The 19,433-nt window shown below is 45.2% G+C and overlaps 1 long non-coding RNA gene across 1 annotated transcript; it reads left to right on the top strand.

Moving 5' to 3' along the window:
• Nucleotides 1-959: 959 nt before the first annotated feature.
• On the top strand, nt 960-16,688 carry LOC144310475 (uncharacterized). Its single transcript, XR_013376195.1, has 3 exons — nt 960-1,059; nt 8,907-8,998; nt 12,268-16,688. It is a non-coding gene; the product is annotated as an uncharacterized LOC144310475 (long non-coding RNA).
• The last annotated feature ends 2,745 nt before the right edge of the window (nt 16,689-19,433 follow it).

Here is a 19,433-nt window from a genome sequence, read left to right as displayed (position 1 = left end):
AAGGCTTAAACTTCCCAAATCTCAGCTTTCCCATCTATTAAAAGGAGTTGATACTTTCCCCCATCAATTATTGAGATGAGTTAGCAAAACAACAAATGTAAAGCGCTAAGTTCAAAGTCTAACACGTGACAGGAGTGCCATCGCTGGTGGCTTCTGTTTTGAAGGAGAATGGTCCCTGTACATTGCAAATGTCCACAGGAAATCAAGTTTCCAACTTGAAAAATAAAGACTATACACTTGATTTGCTTTCACCAGGACAAATTGAGACAAGCAGCTCCCACTCAAGTTAAAATCAGGCTGTCCCAAAGTGGTATGAGGAGGTGGCGAGGAGGAGAGGGAGACACAAGGGACTTAGGAAGTGTTCTCCTCTTGCTACATGTGGGTCTGGGTTCCTCAGAGTGAGACAAGAAAGGCTCAGAAAAGAGTGAAGTGGGGAAGCCATGCCCAGATGCTGCTCTAAATAACATCCGCCCTAGACTCCCATGCAGAGAGAGCTTGAGTGACCGGGAGAAAATCTCAACAGCTCTCTCTAACCATGCTGACCTCTCCCCTTAACAAGAGACAGGGAAAGGAGAGAGAGAAAGAGCAGGGGTGGTACGGAGGGAAGAAAAAAGAAAGAAAAACCGCAACGAAAACTGCTCTCAGGTAAAAGCTAGTATTTGCTGCAAATAAAAACAGCATTTTATATTCACGAAGTTTATTTTTACAGTTACCCTACTATTTTTGAAAAGCAAATTCTGGTGTTTCATGATGTATGTACATTTCCCTTATGAAATAAGTGTCTTTAGCTAAAAAGCCCAGGGCATTTAAAGAATAATAATGATAACTCGGCCGAAGTGTTAACAGTGTTAACGTGGTAACAGCAAAAATTGGGAGGCAGGCAAGATGGCAGAGGAGTAGGGTCCTCAACTCACCTGCCCCCCCCCAACTTACCTAAATAACTTTCTTTTTTTTTCCTAGATAACTTTCAAACACCCTGAACACCTACGAATCTGACCTGAGATTTAAAGAGAGAACAGCCAGAACGCTACAGAGAGAAAGGTTTTTGCTTCTAACAAGGTAGGAAAGAGGAAAAAAATAAAAAAGAATCAAGTGGGGGAGGGGCCCCACAAGGAGCCAGGCTAAGGCCCCAGTGAAACCCTCCGGGACAGGAAAGCCCAGCCCCAGGGAAGCGGGAACTTTAAAAAATCTGCACTGCATTCTTCGCGGATGGAAAGGTGCTCAGCAGGGAAATCGGCCAGAATCGCAGGAGGGGCAGTGGAGCCTCCAGTCTCCCCGGGTCACTAACAGTTGGTGCACCCCGGGGGAGAGCACCCCACACCCCGGGGGCCGAGCTCGGTAAAGGGCTAGAGCGTGGACGGGGGGGGGGGGGGGGGGGGGGGGGGGGGGGGGGGGGGGGGCTCTAGACGGAGGGGGCTGCACCCTGCTGCCTTCAGGAGCCCTGGCCCGGAAGGGCGATTCCAGCAGTGCAGGCCCCAGATCCCGGGGCGCCAGGGGACACAACCCAGGATTTTGTGCTCTCTGGGGACAGGTGGAGGCCAGGAGGGCCCAGGACAGCAAGGACGCTCCTGCCGCCTGGTGCCCCCAAGCTGTGCAGATCAGCGCCCCTACTGCCCCAGAGTATCCAGGCCCCCGCTGACTGGGAGCTGCGGTAGTTACTGTGGAGCAGACTCCAGAGCTGGAGAGCTGGCCGCCGCCAGTGTGGTTTTTCCTCCTTGTTTCACCCTGTGCTTGGGAGAGGCGGGACCGCCAGGGGACAGAGGCCTCATGGGGTCAACAGCTCCCACTAAGCCCAGCACCTGGGGGGGCATCTCCCCCAGGTACACACACCTAAGAATCAGCACAACAGGCCCCTCCCCCAGAAGACCAGCTGGAAGGACAAGGGAAGAGCAAGTTCTTGACCAAGCAGCACTGGAAAGCTCCAGGGAAAGTCGAGGGATTTACAGTATATAGAACCAGAGGGTACCCTCCTTTTTTCTTTTCTTTTCTTTTTTTTTTTTTCCTTTTTTGGTACAACTCGTTTTTATATCAGACTATAAATTTCCAATTTTTTTTCTCTTTTCCCACCTTAGCTACAATATTTTACCACCTCTTCATTTTTAAGTTTCTTCCTTTTTGACTTTCATATTTCTACAATTACAGGTCTTAGATATATTTTCCACTTGTAGATTCCCTTCAACATACTCAATTTTGGGAAATATACAAAATATGTTTTCTTTGTTTCATGTTTTTTGTTTTCTCTGCTTCATTTTGTTCTACAATGGCGGAAGCTAATACCTTCCAAAACATAACCAGCATGCACCCAGAACCAAGTGGTATACCATGCTGGTTCCTTCTGTGAGATTATATTCTCTCTTCATTCCCATTCTGCCCCCCTTTTATCTCATTTATGTTTTGGTGGTCAATGTTGGGGCTCTCTACAAGTATTTCTGGTTTATATAAATTTGGGACTGAGCATCTTCTAACATACAGAACTTAATATACTCAGAACCAAGAGGATCACCCTCTAGGACCCCCTCAGGTAGACTAAATTCTCCCTCCACTACAACTTCATCATCACCACCATCCCAGTACCCCCCTTTTCTCTTCTTTTTTTTTCTTTTTCTTTTTTTCCCTCCTTTTGCTTTTTTTCTCTTCTTTTTCTCTTTTTTTTCTTCTTTGGGATTCTTGGCCTTTTATTTTTTATTATGTTTTAAAATTTGTTTTTCACTTTAGTGGCCCTTTTGTTTTATTTCGTTCTGATCTTTGTTTTCAATTTCTGGTCTCTGACCTCGTCAGAATCATCTAGGGTGAAATATACTTAGGTGGTGGCTGATATTCTTGACTCAGCCCACTCATACAGCCACTCTGCACTGAGCAAAATGACTAAAAGGAAGAATTCACCACAAAAGAAAGAATCAGAAACAGTACTCTCTGCCACAGAGTTACAGAATTTGAGTTACAATTTGATGTCTTTAAAAAAAACCAACTCAGAAGCATAATTATAAAGCCAATTCAGCCAATTCATAATTATAAAACCAATTCAGAAGCATAATTATAAAGCTACTGGTGGCTCTGGAAAAAAAGCATAAAGGATTCAAGAGACTTCATGACTGCAGAATTTAGATCAAATCAGGCCAAAATTAAAAATCAATTAAATGAGATGAATCCAAACTGGAGGTTCTAATGATGAGGGTTAAGGAGGTGGAAGAAAGGGTGAGTGACATAGAAGACAAGTTGATGGCAAGGAAGGAAGCTAAGGAAAAAAGAGAAAAACAATTAAAAGACCATGAGGAAATGTTAAGGGAAATAAATGATAGCCGCAGAAGGAAAAAATCTACGTATAATTGGGGTTCCAGAGAGCACCGAGAGGTACAGAGAGCCAGAAAGCATATTTGAACAAATCATAGCTGAGAACTTCCCTAATTTGGGGAGGGAAACAGGCATTCAAATCCAGGAGATAGAGTGGGTCCCCCCCAAAAATCAATAAAAACCATTCAACACCTCGACATTTAATAGTGAAACTTGCAAATTCCAAAGATAAAGAGAAAATCCTTAAAGCAGCAAGAGACAAGAGATCCCTAACTTATATGGGGAGAAATATTAGATTAACAGCAGACCTATCCACAGAGACCTGGCAGGCTAGAAAGGGCTGGCAGGATATACTTAGGGTACTAAATGAGAAGAACATGCAGCCAAGAATACTATATCCAGCAAGGCTCTCATTCAGAATAGAAGGAGAGATAAAGAGCTTCCAAGATAGGCAGAAACTGAAAGAATATGTGACCACTAAACCAGCTCTGCAAGGAATATTAAGGGGGGCCCTGTAAAAGAAAGAGGAAGCCCAAAGAAATAATCCACAAAAACTGGGACTGAATAGGTATTACGATGACACTAAATTCATATCTTTCAATAGTTACTCTGAATGTGAATGGGATAAATGGTCCTATTAAAAGATGCAGAGTTTTGGACTGGATAAAAAAGCAAAACCTATCTATTTGCTGTCTACAAGAGACTTATTTTAGACAGAAGGACACCTCCAGCCTGAAAATGAAAGGTTGGAAGACCATTTACCATTCAAATGGTCCTCAAAAGAAAGCTGGGGTAGCAGTCCTCATATCAGATAAATTAAAGTTCATCCCAAAGACTGTAATAAGAGATGAAGAGGGACACTATATCATACTTAAAGGGTCTATCCAACAAGAAGACCTAACAATCATGAATATTTATGCCCCTAATGTGGGAGCTGCCAACTATATCAATCAATTAATAACCAAAGTAAAGAGATACTTAGATAATAATACACTAATAGTAGGAGACTTCAACACCTCACTTTCTGCAAATAACAGATCTAAGCACATCGCCAAGAAACAAGAGCTTTAAATGATACACTGGACCAGATGGATTTCACAGATATTTACAGAACTTTACATCCAAACCCAACTGAATACACATTCTTCTCAAGTTCACATGGAACTTTCTCCAGAATAGACCACATACTGGGTCACAAATCATGTCTCAACTGATAGCAAAAATTGGGATTGTCCCCTGCATATTTTCAGACCACAATGCTTTGAAACTAGAACTCAATCACAACAAGAAATTTGGAAGAAACCCAAACACGTAGAGGTTAAAGAGCATCCTGCTAAAAGATGAATGGGTCAACCAGGAAATTAGAGAAGAATTAAAAAGATTCTTGGAAACTAAGAAAATGAAGATACAACCTTTCAAAATCTTTGGAACACAGCAAAAGCAGTCCTAAGAGGGAAATACATTGCAATACAAGCATCCCTCAAAAAATTGGAAAAAAAACTCACATACACAAGCTAACCTCGCACCTAAAGGAACTGGAGAAAGAACAGCAAATAAAACCTACACCAAGCAGAAGAAGAGATATAATAAAGATTCAAGCAGAACTCAACGAAATAGAGGCCAAAAGAACTGTAGAAAAGATCAACAAAACCAAGAGTTGGTTCTTTGGAAGAATTAATAAGATAAACCATTAGCCAGCCTTATTAAAGAGAAAAGACTCAAATTAATAAAATCATGAATGAAAAAGAAGTGATCACAACCAATACCAAGTAAATACAAACGATTTTCAAAACGTATTATGAGCAGCTATACGCCAATAAATTAGGCAACCTAGAAGAAATGGACGCATTTCTGGAAAACCACAAACTACCAAAACTGGAACAGGAAGAAATAGAAAGCCTGAACAGGCCAACAACGAGGGAGGAAATTGAAGCAGTCATCAAAAACCTCCCAAGACACAAAAGTCCAGGGCCAGATGGCTTCCCAGGGGAATTCTATCAAACGCTTAAAGAAGAAACAATACCTATTCTACTAAAGCTGTTCCGAAAGATAGAAAGAGATGGAATACTTCCAAATTCATTCTATGAGGCCAGCATCACCTTAATTCCAAAACCAAAGACTCCACCAAAAAGAATTATAGACCAATTTCCCTGATGAACACAGATGCAAAAATTCTCAACAAGATACTAGCCAATAGGATCCAACAGTACATTAAGAAGATTATTCATCATGACTGGAATTAGAAAAGACCCCAAATAGCCAGAGGAATACTAAAAAAGAAAACCAGAGCTGGGGACATCACAATGCCAGATTTAAGGTTGTACTACCAAGCTGTGATCATCAAGACAGTGTGGCACTGGCACAAAAACAGACACATAGATCAATGGAACAGAATAGAGAATCCAAAAATGGGCCTTCAACTCTATGGTCAACTAATATGCGACAAAGCAGGAAAGACTATCCACTGGAAAAAAAGAGAGTCTCTTCAGTAAATGGTGCTGGGAAAATTGGACATCCACATGCAGAAGAATGAAACTAGACCATTCTCTTACACCATACACAAAGATAAACTCAAAATGGATGAAAGATCTAAATGTGAGACAAGAATCCATCAAAATCTTAGAGGAGAACACAGGCAACACCCTTTTTGAACTTGACCACAGCAACTTCTTGCAAGATACATTTATGAAGGCAAGGGAAACAAAGGCAAAAGTGAATTATTGGGACTTCATCAAGATAAAAAGCTTCTGCACAGCAAAAGAAACAGTCAACAAAACTAAAAGACAACCTACAGAATGGGAGAAGATATTTGCAAATGACATATCAGATAAAGGGCTGGTATCCAAGATCTATAAAGAACTTATCGAACTCAACAGCAAAGAAACAAACAATCCAATCATGAAATGGTCAAAAGACATGAACAGAAATCTCACAGAGGAAGACATACACATGGCCAACAAGCACGTGAGAAAATGCTCCGCATCACCTGCCATCAGGGAAATACAAATCAAAACCACAATGAGATATCACCTCACACCAGTGAGAATGGGGAAAATTAACAAGACAGGAAACAACAAATGTTGGAGAGGGTGTGGAGAAAGGGGAGCCCTCCTGCCCTGTTGGTGGGAATGTGAACTGGTGCAGCCACTCTGGAAAACTGTGTGGAGGTTCCTCAAAGAGTTAAAAATAGAGCTGCCCTATGACAGATGCAGTGAAACGCCGGAGCACCTGCACCCCAATGTTTATAGCAGCAATGTCCACAATAGCCGAACTGTAGAAGGTGCCCTGGTGTCCATAAAAAGATGAATGGATAAAGAAGATGTGGTCTCTGTATACAATGAAATATTACTCATTACAATGGAATATGTATACAATACAATGTCATTAGAAATGACAAATACCCACCACTTGCTTCAACGTGGATAGAACTGGAGGGTATTATTCTGAGTGAAGTAAGTCAATCAGAGAAGGACAAACATTATATGGTCTCATTCATTCAGGGAATATAAAAAATAGTGAAAGGGAATAAAGGGGAAAGGAGAGAAAATGAGTGGGAAATATCAGTGAGGATAACAGAACATGAGAGACTCCTAACTCTGGGAAACGAACAGGGGTAGTGGAAGGGGAGGTGGGCGGGAGGATGGGGTGACTGGGTGACAGGCACTGAGGGGGGCACTTGATGGGATGAGCACTGGGTGATATGCTATATGTTGACAAATTGAACTCCAATAAAAAAATATACAAAATTTTAAAAAAGCAAAAACTGTGCAGAAAGTCAGAAATGGATGAACCTTGGGCCAGGTTCTCCACCCCTTCACCCTCAGGATGAGGAGAGCAGACCTGGAAGGTCAGAAGTGTGGATACCTGCAGAGCCTCCTTTACCCACTGCCTTCTATTTCTGGGTGTAAATGGGTATCAGTATCCCTCTAAGTATGAACCCCAGCTTCCCCCGCCCCTGACAGTGGCAGATGGACTTTCCATCCTACCCAAGTGGCAAAGCCTGGGACTCAGGTTTGAGGGGTCAGATAGAAGATGGAGCTGTCTGCACTGTCAGCCCAGCTGGCCAGAGACCTGCAGCAGCCACACCAGAGCTGCAGATGCTAATAAAAGTTTCCCCTGCTTCCCTTTGCCCCCTTCAAGTGGTACCCTTGGGACTTTGCAGGAGAGGGGTGGGGGCTGGGGGCTGGGCCAAAGCCAAAGGCAGGGGTCCAGGCTTCTTAACCAATATGTTGTCCTAATAGCTCCCACTCCCCAACTTTTTACACCGTGTGTTTGGCACTGTGTTGTACGTATATGTATAATAAACATATTCAAATTCTCCAAAGCACATTCAAGTGGCCTTAGGGTGCCATGAACAGGCTCAGCTGGGTTGGAAAATTGACCAGAGAAGAAGAAACTTGAACCTACCTCCATCATCTGCCAGACTTTCTTTCATCAGCAGAGTGGCCAGAACCAGCAATTCTGACATCCTTGCTTCCCTGATCCATCAAAACTAGGGCTTCAAGAGACATAAGAAAAAATGCTCAACATCACACAGCATCAGCCAAATACACATCAAAACCACAATGAGGGGATCCCTGGGTGGCGCAGCGGTTTGGCGCCTGCCTTTGGCCCAGGGCACGATCCTGGAGACCCGGGATCGAATCCCACATCGGGCTCCCTGCATTGAGCCTGCTTCTCCCTCTGCCTATGTCTCTGCCTCTCTCTCTCTCTCTCTGTGTGTGACTATCATGAATAAATAAATAAAATCTTTAAAAAAAAAAAAAACACAATGAGATACCACTTCACACCAGTCAGAATGGCTAAAATTAACAAGTCAGGAAACAACAACTGTTGGTGAGGATGAATATTATTCACGGAGAATAATATTCTCCATGTAGAATATTATCTACGTGGAGAAAGGGGAACCCTCTTAAACTGTTGGTGGGAATGCAAGCTGGTACAGCCACTCTAGAAAACAGCATGGAGTTTCCTCAAAAAGTTAAAAATAGGGCTACCCTAAGACCCAGCAATTACATTACTAGGCATTTACCCAAAGGATATAAATGTAGTGATCTGAAGGGGCACCTGCACCCCAATATTTATAGCATCAATGTCCACAATAGCCTAACTATGGATAGAGCCCAGATTTCCATCACACAGATGAATGGATAAAAAAGACATGGTGCATATATAGAAGGGAATATTAGCCATCAGAAAATGAAATCTTACCATTTGCAATGACATGGATGGAACTAGAGGGCATTATGCTAAGCGAAACAAGTCAATCAGAGAAAGACAATTATTTGTTTTTCACTTATATGTGGAAGTTAAGAAACAAAAGAGGATCATAGGAGAAGGGAGGGAAAAATAAAACGATAAAATCAAAGAGGGAGACAAACCATAAGAGACTCTTAACTATAGGAAACAAACAGGGTTGCTAGAAGGGAGGAGGATGGGGAAATGGGTAACTGCGTGATAGGCATTAAGGAGGGCACTTGATGTAATGAGAGCTGGGTGTTATATGTAACTGATGAATAACTAAACTCTACCTCTGAAACTAATAATTCACTATATGTTATTTAAATTTAATTTTTTTTCTCTGTCACATTTATTTTTTATTTTTAAAAAACTAGGGTTTCATCAGAACCAAACGGTATCACTCTGCCAAGGGGTGACCTCCACCGGGATCCCAGGATGCCCACCCACACAGACACATCTCTTCCAGGTGAGTGCAAACCCAGAAGTGTCAAGGCATGGGCTCCTCTTGAAGACAGCAAAATCACCCAGTCATCTTATAGGGTTTTTTTTTTTCCTCTGTATCCTTATGAAGGATAGGAACTTCATATACTCACATTAATAATTAAGATGTATCCTAAACTTGGGGAAAGGAAATACAATGACCGCTTGGTTTGTTCATATCCTGCAAGAGGATTTCCTAAGTCACCCAGAGCATCAGATTCTCTGGGGAGCATAGTTTTGTTCCCTAACAATGCACAGTGGCTAGGAGCCCAGACATTCTGCAGCCCTGTTAGGGGTTTTAACCTGTAGAAACTGGCAAGGAGTAATGGTTATATTCCAGTGGAGAAGATGGCCCCAAAAGTTATACTTTTATTGTTCTGTAGGCCATTAAGTGGTTTTGAATCTAACTTAGCAAGCTCATTTCAGCTCATTTCAGCTTGCCTTTTCCTACTGACTTGCTCCTGACTCATTCTTCAAATCAGCTACTTTTAACTTCCTGCTAGTTCATTAATTCATTCATTAATAAATTTGATTAGAGTTTAACATGTTCTCATGTATTTGTATGAGAATTTTAAGTAATGTATTGATATAGACCAGTATTTTTTAGGACAGATACATTAACAATATCAATAATTATAATAAACAAAAACCAAAATTTGCTAAATGCAAACTCTCTACCAACCAAAGTGCTGGGGGCTTAATAAATATTATCTACTTTAATCCCCGGAAAAGTCCTGGAGAGGGTGTAGTAGAATTGTGCTCTTTCTACAGATGAAAAACTAGACACAGAAAAGAAGTAACTTTCCCAAGGTCACACCTCCAGGGAAGATAGATGAGCTTTGGAAACCAAGCTATGGGCACCTCTTGCATAAAAAGAGTCAAAGACACACTTGACATGATACAAGTCACAAAATCCCTATCCCATGAGTTTACAGCAATCTTGACAGATCACAGAAGCTCCAGTGATAAAGAATGAGCAGCAGCTAAGATGCTAACACCAGTCTGGCCCTAACCCCGAGTCTCACATCTGTCCTGAGTTTCCAGGGCCAACTTCCCTTGCTCCAACAGGGTGGGAGATCAGAGCAACATGGCATGTAGTCCATGCTGCCCTTTTCTAAGTGCAATGTCCAAGGATTACTGGGCATGCGCATCTCCATCTATTCAGTCTTGGAGAACACCTACCAGGACTGTGGAAGCTGGAAAGCTAAGAACTACATTTCCCAGAATCCTTTGCAGCTTGAGGGCAGGGTGAGATATAGATTGCACCAGACAAATGCATTTGTTGCGCAGGACTTAGGGTTGAATTGAGCTGGGTGGGTGGGCAGCCTCTTCCAGCTCCTGGACAGCTTCCTGATCTCCTGGCACCAGCTCCCTGGCCGGTGCATTCCATGGTGAGGTTTTAAAAGTCTTTCCTGGAAATTCAGCCTTAAGTCTCTTATTTCAGTCCTCCCAGTGATTCCTTAAGCCTTTTAATCCCCGACAGTGAATCCCCTTACAGTTAAAGTGAGTAGAAGAGATCTTTTCTCTTCCACTGAAACCTGAGCCTCACAGGAACCAGCACCTGGAATGAGATCTGGATTGGTTATCTAATCTGACTATGGCTACAGGGAGCAATAGATGTGTGGATATCCGAGGATGGAGCCCGATGGGGAGAGAGGGCCATGGTATACATAGTGACCCAATTGCCCTGGGATCTCGGACCAGTAGCACTGACCCCGCAGAATCCAGAAGGCATGGTGACCCCCAAATGGCCACACAACCAAAATGCTTATCAAAATAGCTTAACTCCTAAGGCTTCTGAGAACAATCAATTGCTCCTGGAACCCTTGAGGCCAAAGTAGGTGGCAGCCTGCTATAGTCCTGCCTAATCAGCCCTTCAGCCCTCCAGGCCAGGGAACAGTGCCTGAGGCACTGTAGCAGTTACCCTCCCACAGCCCCGAGCCCTTTGATAGAGGAGGCCAGGTTCCCCTGGGGGTCAGCACCTATATCTGCTAGGCATTGCTGTATAACAAACCGCTCCAAAACTGAGTGGCTTAAAACATGATTATCACTCATGAGTCTTGAAGTCAGCTGGGAAATTCTGCTTTCTAAGCCAGGCTCAGCTCATCCTGGCCAGCGCATCCTGTCTCTTCTCCCTATGACCTCTGATCCCCCAGTAGGCTGGCGCGGCTGGTTCCTAAGGAGGAGGTGGAGTTGCCAGGGAAAGAATAGAAGCAACTAAGGCTTCTGAAGGCCTTGGCTCAGAACTGGCACATTGTCATTTACACTACATCCAGTTGATCAAAGAAAGGTCACAAGGCCTTAAAGGGAAATAGTCTTCACCTTTTGATGGAAGTTGCCACAAAGTCACACTGCAAAGGAGTGTGCATACAGGGAATAATAGCAGCCATGTTTACCTCCTGCAACCCCACAGGTGTCTTCTGTCCAGCGTCTTAGCCTTCCCCAAAGGGACCTGTGGCCACTGGCCAATGTGTTGCCCACATGGGAGAGAATACCTAGACCTTTGGGGGAATCTTAGACACTAGCTTTGACCTAAGGACAATCCCTGAGACAGAGATCCACAGTGGCCACATTCCAAGTGCAGGATTGTCAGCACATTGACACTTGAACCTCAGTTGCCTCATGGTGAACCCAATGGGCTCATGAACCACACCAGTTATTTCTGCACTTCCTGGGCAGTGCAAGCCCAGACTGGGCAGCACAAGCGCTGAGACTGGCACAATTCTACACTGGCCCCGACCTATGCAGTGAGGGTTGCTATGGAAGGAAGGAGCAAGTACAGGTCTCTGAAACCACCATTTCCTTCCAAAATAGCAAATGAGAGCAACTCTGCCTCCCTGGGGAGATTCAGGTCCCATGCCACCCTCAGAGACTTAGAAGAGTCTTCTTACCTCCCCCTGAAGCCCACCTGATGGACTCACATAGAAGACCGATGGGTCTTGGACAGTGACCAGGGATCATCATGAACTTGTTCATGTGATAACTCCAATCGCTGCCCAGATAATGTCCCCTTGATGGAACACCTGATACTTGGCTCTGGATCTGGCAGGTGCTTCTTTTTCTCTGTCACATTTATTTTTTTTTAAGATTTTTTATTTTGAGAGAAAGAGGGTAGAAGGTGAGAGGAGGAGCAGAGGTTTTCTCTGTCACATTTAGATACACTTTGCTTAATCCTGACAAAAGCAGCCATACAATTCCATTGTCATACCTGGAGCTACATTAGCTCTCTTCTCAGAGTCCTAATTCCATCTACAGGGGCCTTCATCACCCCAGCACCCCGGAGGACAACATGCTGGTCCACTGCGTTGATGACTCCCTCCGTAGTGACAAGGTCTTAGAGCGAGAAATCTCAGGCAAACGTCTGAAACCTTGCTAAGACCCAAGTGTGCCACAGAGTAGGAGACAAACCTCTTAAAAATTCAGGAAACTGACCTGCAGTAGGTTCAGATATCTCTTCCAATTATGAGGGGGAAAGGGAGATTTCTATACCCTACAACTCCTTACTAAAACAAGGTACAGGCCTCCCGCACCTTGAGCAAGGCACCCATCATTCTGCCTCCGCCAAGTGGGGCCCACAGCAGGGGGAGGCTCGCTGGCCGGTCTAGGCTACAGCACAAGCAGCATTGCCTCCTGACACTTAAGAACCTTGAGATCCAGCAGGGCTTAAAGTGTCTGCAGTGGTTGGGGAGACTGTATCAAGAATCAGTGTCTGTCCCTTGGGTTTTGGAGCAAAATCACCACCTCTTCAGCAAACAACAATTTCCTTTAGAGACACAGTTCAGCAGTTGCTATTAGACTTAACAGAGACTGTACTTCTAGTCATGCCTGGATCCCTACAGAGCGCCAAGGGACCCAGTATCACTGGATGGAATCCCATCTACCAGGCCACCACCTGGGCCATGCCAAGCAGCAGCCCCACCTAAGGTATATACAAGAGACCAGGGCAAGCAGGTCCTGAGAACCCAAGAAATTGCATGAGGAGGCAACTCCAGCATATCTACTCCAATGGCACAGTACCTCTTCCCCCACCCACCCGACCATCCAAGGGTCTCCCTGTGACCAGCCAACTAAGGAAAAAGAAGCTCAAGCCTAGTTTGTAAGCTCTGCACAAAATGCTTGCACCAGCTGAAAACAGACTTTACCACAGCTCCTCCCTGGAAAGGCCCTGAAGAGGGGTAAAAGGAGTAATCTTCCAGTGAGCAGAACCCCAGTGGCACAGTTGATTTTCCACTGGGTCCTAGAAGGAGAAATGAGAGCACAAATGCCCAGTGAATGGGGGAATGTCTAAAGGCTTGGTCTGGTGGTCATAGCTTGTAAAGAACAGTGTTGGGGGAGTTTGGGGGACTGGGCCTCTCAGAATGAACCCTAGGTAGTAGGACATCTGGTCCCCACTGCAGAGGAGGCTCTCAGGAATCAGGTAGACAAGTTGACCCATTCTGAGGATGCCAGTGAACCTCTGTCCCCAGCTGCCCCCATGCATGTTCGGTGGGCTCATGCACACAGAACCATGGAGGCAAGGGTGGAGATTCTGGCCTGCTGTCCCTCCCAGGGCAGCTCTACCACCACCCTCCCAAATGTGGCAGCGATACCAACTGAGCCCCCACAGGAGCACATACCCTCGGGAACCAGGCTCTTTCCATCAGAGATGGGAAAGCCAGTTAGCCTCCCTGGAACAGACCTCTATGTGGAATATCGATTTGTTCCCCCCACCCAGCCACCCATCATGCTTCTGCCAATCTTTGGAACTGCCAACTGCCTTGCATGCCACCTCACATTGTGCTGCTCCTGGCCAAGGAACTCACTTCACAGACAAAAAAGAGGCAATGGTATGGCACATGGAATTCACTGATCTTACCCTACATCCAACACCCAGAAGTAGTTGGCATTCCAGAATAATGGAGTGAGTAGAAGACCTCATAGACTCAGTTATGGTGCCAGATGGAAGCCAATGACATTTCAGGGTAAGTACCATCTTGTGGGATGCAGTGTGTACTCTGGACCTGCAAATACCCTGCAACACTCTTTCCCGGTAGAACACTCAAGTCAGGGAAGCAATGGGTATATACACCAATGACTCTTTGCTTCCCACCTGCCAAACCCCAGGCTCAGCCAGTTCAGAGGGCTTGGTGCTTGAGGGAAGACATAAAGGGAGGACGCAGCAATGCATCCAATGAAGAGAAAGGACCACTTGGCTGATTGGGGATAATCGTGCCACTGAATCAACAGAGAGAATGTTGTCCAAGGTAACTGATGCAGAAACTCAAGAGGAAGTAGGGCTGTTCACATCGATAGGAATGGAAGGGGTGTTCTAAATCCAACACAATCTAGGGGGATGCATCCTGTTACTGCAGGGTCTTGTGATAGAGATGATCAAGTCTACAGTAACCCCATAGTGGTGGGACCACCAAGAGCTCAGAGCCAGCAGGGGTAGAGAGATAAGTCCACCTCCAGGTGAGGAGCCTACCCTCAGTGAGGTGTTCATTGATGATAAAAGAACAAAGAGTAAGAGGAGAAGAAAAAGTTACAAACACCAACTAGATAGCTGCTGGGCCAGTTGCATAAATGAGGAGAGTGTCTTGGGTTTACTTTTTGCCTCTCTTTGCCCTACTGCTTTAAACTGCGAATGTGGTAGGTAGCTATTTTTAGAATTTGGTGGGATTTGGGTCTTCCTTTCAGGGCAGGATGGGGACAGTTGAATTTTTATGATGCCATTTGCACGGCACTACACAGGAGCAGCTGGTTGTTCATGTTATTTGTTCCGGAGTTGTTTTGGGGGAAGGAGTAGGGTCAGGGGATCTTAACTGGAAAGGGTAGATTTGAGAGGCCTGGGTCCTGCCTGCAGGTGTCTGCTTCAGCTTCCTAGGAACTGTCTAGTTCCACAGAGGCTGGGGGACAAAACTACATCTCCCAGAATCCCCTGTAGCCCACGACCCAGGTGTGGGCTCTATCATCAGTGGGATGCTCTCCTACAAAGTGGGAACATGGACCTGAACTCTGGGGAAGGGTGGGGGACATGCTGCATGCACTGCGCTAGTACAGCTCAGAGCAGGGACCTCTTGGTACTGGCAAGGGGCCCCATTTAATAGAAGCAAATTCCTGATCTTGCCTCAGAGCTCACACCAGAGCTTGTTTCTTCAGCCCCCCACACCCCTGCCCCCAGCAGTTTAAGAAGCCATTTAATACTCTATAATAAACCCTTTTCTGAAACACTCCTGGTGTAAAATTCATTCTCTGTGAGCAGACCTTACACATCTCTGGGATATTCCCACACTAGTGTGCTGCTTAGTAATTGAGGGGTTGAGTTCATCAGGGGATGATAATGGATTTAGGGTTATGAGAAAGAAAAGGCAGATGTGGATTTAGATCACTTAATTCCTGTTTCTCTACTTAGGGTTCCTTCCTTTGGGTTCCCTACAAACATTTCAATAGCAAATTATCAATAGCAAATTTGTAGCTCTAACAAAGAAATCTTTGAGTCCTTGAGGTACATGTTCTTTCGGTGTCAGATTCACAAACCAGATCAGAAGTTAAATTCAGAAGCAAATAAGTGGTCTTCCCTGCTTCCCTAGCCTCAACTGCGGGTGCCATAGGATCTGCATCCCTGAACCAGGCCTCGCTGTCTACACTTGGTCCCTGCCACTCTCCTCTGTAGCCCTGCCTAGAGAATGGCCAGAGAACGGAGGGAAGGAAAATACCAGGGCTATGGTCCATGACAGAAGCTATTCTGACATCCTTTGGAACACAAAGGATAGTTCCCTCAATGCCTAGAGGCTCTTCCCTCCAAATGACAGTGATTTTCTTCAGACGAGGGATCCTGGCTGAATTAAAGACCTTCTCAGTTGGATAGAAACACAACTCAAACTTGCTCAACTGTCTCAGGGGACATTTTTGGCTGGTGTAACTGACAATTCCAGAATGTGTCTGAGACAGCTGATGCCTGGCACTGGGACGATGTCATTGGAACTCAGTTTCCCTCTGTATTGTTCACTTCTGCCCTTCCCACTGGCATCACTCCCAGGCAGGCTCACTCCTGGAAACAGCCCCTGACAATATAAGCATACATTCGACCAGGTTCAAGATCGAATAAAGAGATTCTCTCTTTGCAAACTATTCTAGCAGGATTGAAGCTCCTTGAGTCAACATGCATCCAGTTATTCTGAAGATCCCAAAACCAAGAGTAAAACTCCAACTGGTTGGATTTGGGTGCCATCCTTACACCTAGAACAAGGTCGTGAAGCAGAGAGGGGGTGTTCAGTCCATACGACCCACATACACAGAGTGGAGAAAGGCATTCTCTCCACTAAAAGAAAAAATAAATGGAGGAAGGGGTGTAGGTGCCAGACAAGCTAAACAACAGATGTGATGCTGCCTGGCCATGGTAGACCAGCGCTCCTTCAGAGGGGACAGTAGAAAGCCAGAACTCTACAAAGCTTGGGGCAGAGCAATAAGCATGGGTCAAGAATCCCAAAGAACAAGTTAGCCAGGATAGCTGCCAAGAGCAGGGCTGGAACTCTACAGTGCAGGGCACACCCAACACCTCTCCAGCGAGCAGTGCCTGCTCTTTTAGCAGCTTTAGAGAAAACACTCCTGTGTTTACAAGAACAGAAAACTCTACAATGTTCAGCTGCTTGAAATGAACACTGCAAAGCCCGTTCAACTGTTAAAATGGTATTAAATAAAAGCTGCAGATAGGCACCATGTTCCCTGGCAGGAAAATAAAGAAATCACCTCATCCTTCCAGGCAAAGATGTCCTTCTTGACCTGTTCATAGGTGGGTCTCCATTTTCTTCCCAGGAGTGGGGCTTCCCAGCACTCAGCCACCTCCCTCTCTCTAATCCATCCTCTTCAGGGAGCTTAAGTGCAAAGGTCCAGCAGGCATAAAGCTCAACAAGCATGGCACAGCCATGGAAGGTGGAGGAGGAGGGGGGTCTGCTCAGCACTTGTCAGAGGCTGGAGGTGTGGCTCACTTCTCCAGAGTACTGGAAAGTAAACCTTAGGGTAAGAGAAATGCAGTGGGAATGCACAGGTCAGGCTGTTTGCTGAAAGAAATCCATTTGAAAATTATTTTGCACTGTGAGAAGTCACCTCTATTTGTCTCTGTGGAAAGGGTTCATTTCCCAAGTGGGGTTCCCTTTATCATAAAAAAAATCATTACCAGATAATATCATCTTCTGCTGGTCACAAAGGGCTTTTATGCCATTTGAAGCTCAGAGAATCCTATCTGCTAGAGGGTGGTGGTGGTGGTGGTGGTGGTAGTAGTGATGTGGCATGGTCAAGGTGGCAGGGCTGTGTTGGGTGGCAATGGCTGGGGAGGTGGTGATGGTGGGTGATGATTTTGGTGATGCCTGGGGTAATGGTGATGTGGTGACAGTGGTGGGTGGTGGTGATAGTGGTGACAGTGATGTCAAAAGTATAGTGATGGTGATGATGATGATGATGATGATGATGATGATGATGGTGGTGGTGGTGGTGGTAATGGCTGAGAGACAGTTGGCAATGATGACCATGAGACTGCTTCCACTTTGCTGATAAGGAATGTGACTTGAGATTCTTCAAGTTCGTAATGTTTTGTTCAAGAGATGAAAAGGTTTATAAACTCTGCTTCAGCCCAAACAGCAACTACCAGCTGGAGCTATTCCAGTAATATTTAAACCATTAGGCACCTCATTTCATTTCAGCCATGCATTTCATGAGCTTCCCGAATAACTGAGATGTTCAGGTACCATGCCTGATCCTTCTGGGAACCCACTGTCTGAACCCTGCTGCCACACTGTGAGGAAGCCCCAGGACTCCATGTCTGCTTCCATGCCTGGAGAGGTTGCAAACAGAGCAGACCAATTTAATCTAATTTTTCTGGATATCAGAGGCTCCTTGAATGTCCTGGAAATGTTTTTTATTTTTATTTTTTTTTAAGATTTTATTTATTTATTCATGAGAGACACACACAGAGAGAGAGAGAGAGAGAGGCAGAGACACAGGCAGAGGGAGAAGCAGGCTCCATGCAGGGAGCCTGACGTGGGACTTGATCCCGGGACCCCAGGATCACACCCTGGGCCAAAGGCAGGTGCTAAACCGCTAAGCTACTCAGGGATCCCCTGGAAATGTTTTTTAAAATGAACATTAAGTGTATTTCTGAGGGGGGAGTCCACATTTCTTAGTTATCTAAAACTGCATAACAAATTATCCTAAATTTAATGGCTATTAACATTTATCATCTCACAGTTTCTGTGGGTCAGGTTTCTAGGAGTGGCTTAGATTGATTGTCCTGGCTCGGAATCTTTCTCAAGACCACAACCAGGCTGTCAACCTGGGCTGCATCATCCGAAGGCTTGCCTGGGGAGGGGCTGAGGACCTTTTCCCCAGACAGCTCACTCACATGTCTGTTAGCAGGAGGTCTCCATTCTACTGGCCTCTCACAGGAGACCTAGTTTTATATCATCTGGATCCACTTGAGTATAGGATTGCATATGTGTCCTCACAGCATGGCAACTGGCTTTTCCCAGAGTGAGTGATCCCTGAAACAGTGAGACAGAAGCCAGATAACTTCTGTGACCAACCTCAAAAGTCACACTCCATCACATCTGCAGTATGCTACAGTCTACAGGGGCTGACTCTATGCAGTGTGACTGGGGACCACACATGGGCATAAATGTCAGGAGTTCACCTTGAGGGCTGGCTACCATTGCTCTCATTATTATCAAAAAGGCCCTGACCCCCCCCCCAAAAAAAAGATCTTCATCAAATCTTGAGTTCCAGGGATCTGTTGCTACTGATGGCCCCCTCTGCTTCCTTCAGAAATGGAACCAACAGGAAAATTGATAGTGGCCAGAAATAGAATACATTCTGCTCCCCCCCGCCCCAACCTGTCCCATCTCCAGTAGGCAAATGAGAACAGGGTGGAAGAGGGTCTGACAAGGAAATTTCAGTCCCCTGTTTATCCATCTCTCCCACCAGCCCCCACATTGCCCCAGAACAAGTCATCCACACACTTCCACTGAGCCAGCTCATCCCAGAGAAACTCAACCACCCTCTTTCCCAGCAGAGCATCTCTGATGTTTCAAGACATGAGACTTCAGGCAAAGATGCACTCAGAGCAGCAGTCCCTGAGAGGAGGGTGATAAGCCCCAAAGTGACAAGACCTTTGGAAGCTACTCGGTCTGACTTCTGGGCCCAATGTGTGATCGCTATATGTAAGGGCAAGTGTTCAACCTCCATGAGTCACTGTGTTTCTACAAGGTTGTTGAGGATTATTTTAATAAGAAAAATGAATTATTACCTACACAGTCCTTTACTAAGCCCTTGACCTGTTCCACTTCCTCTGATCCCTGGCATTAGCCCCATTTTACAAGAGGGTAGAATGAGGGGAGGCAGGTTTTGCCCTAGGTCACCAAGTTTGTAAATGGCAGAGCCAAAAATGACCC

This window comes from Canis aureus, chromosome 3 (assembly GCF_053574225.1).
Source record: "Canis aureus isolate CA01 chromosome 3, VMU_Caureus_v.1.0, whole genome shotgun sequence".
NCBI classification, from domain to species: domain Eukaryota; kingdom Metazoa; phylum Chordata; class Mammalia; order Carnivora; family Canidae; genus Canis; species Canis aureus.
Note: the sequence above shows the minus strand (reverse complement) of the source record. Positions and strands in the feature narration are given on the sequence as shown.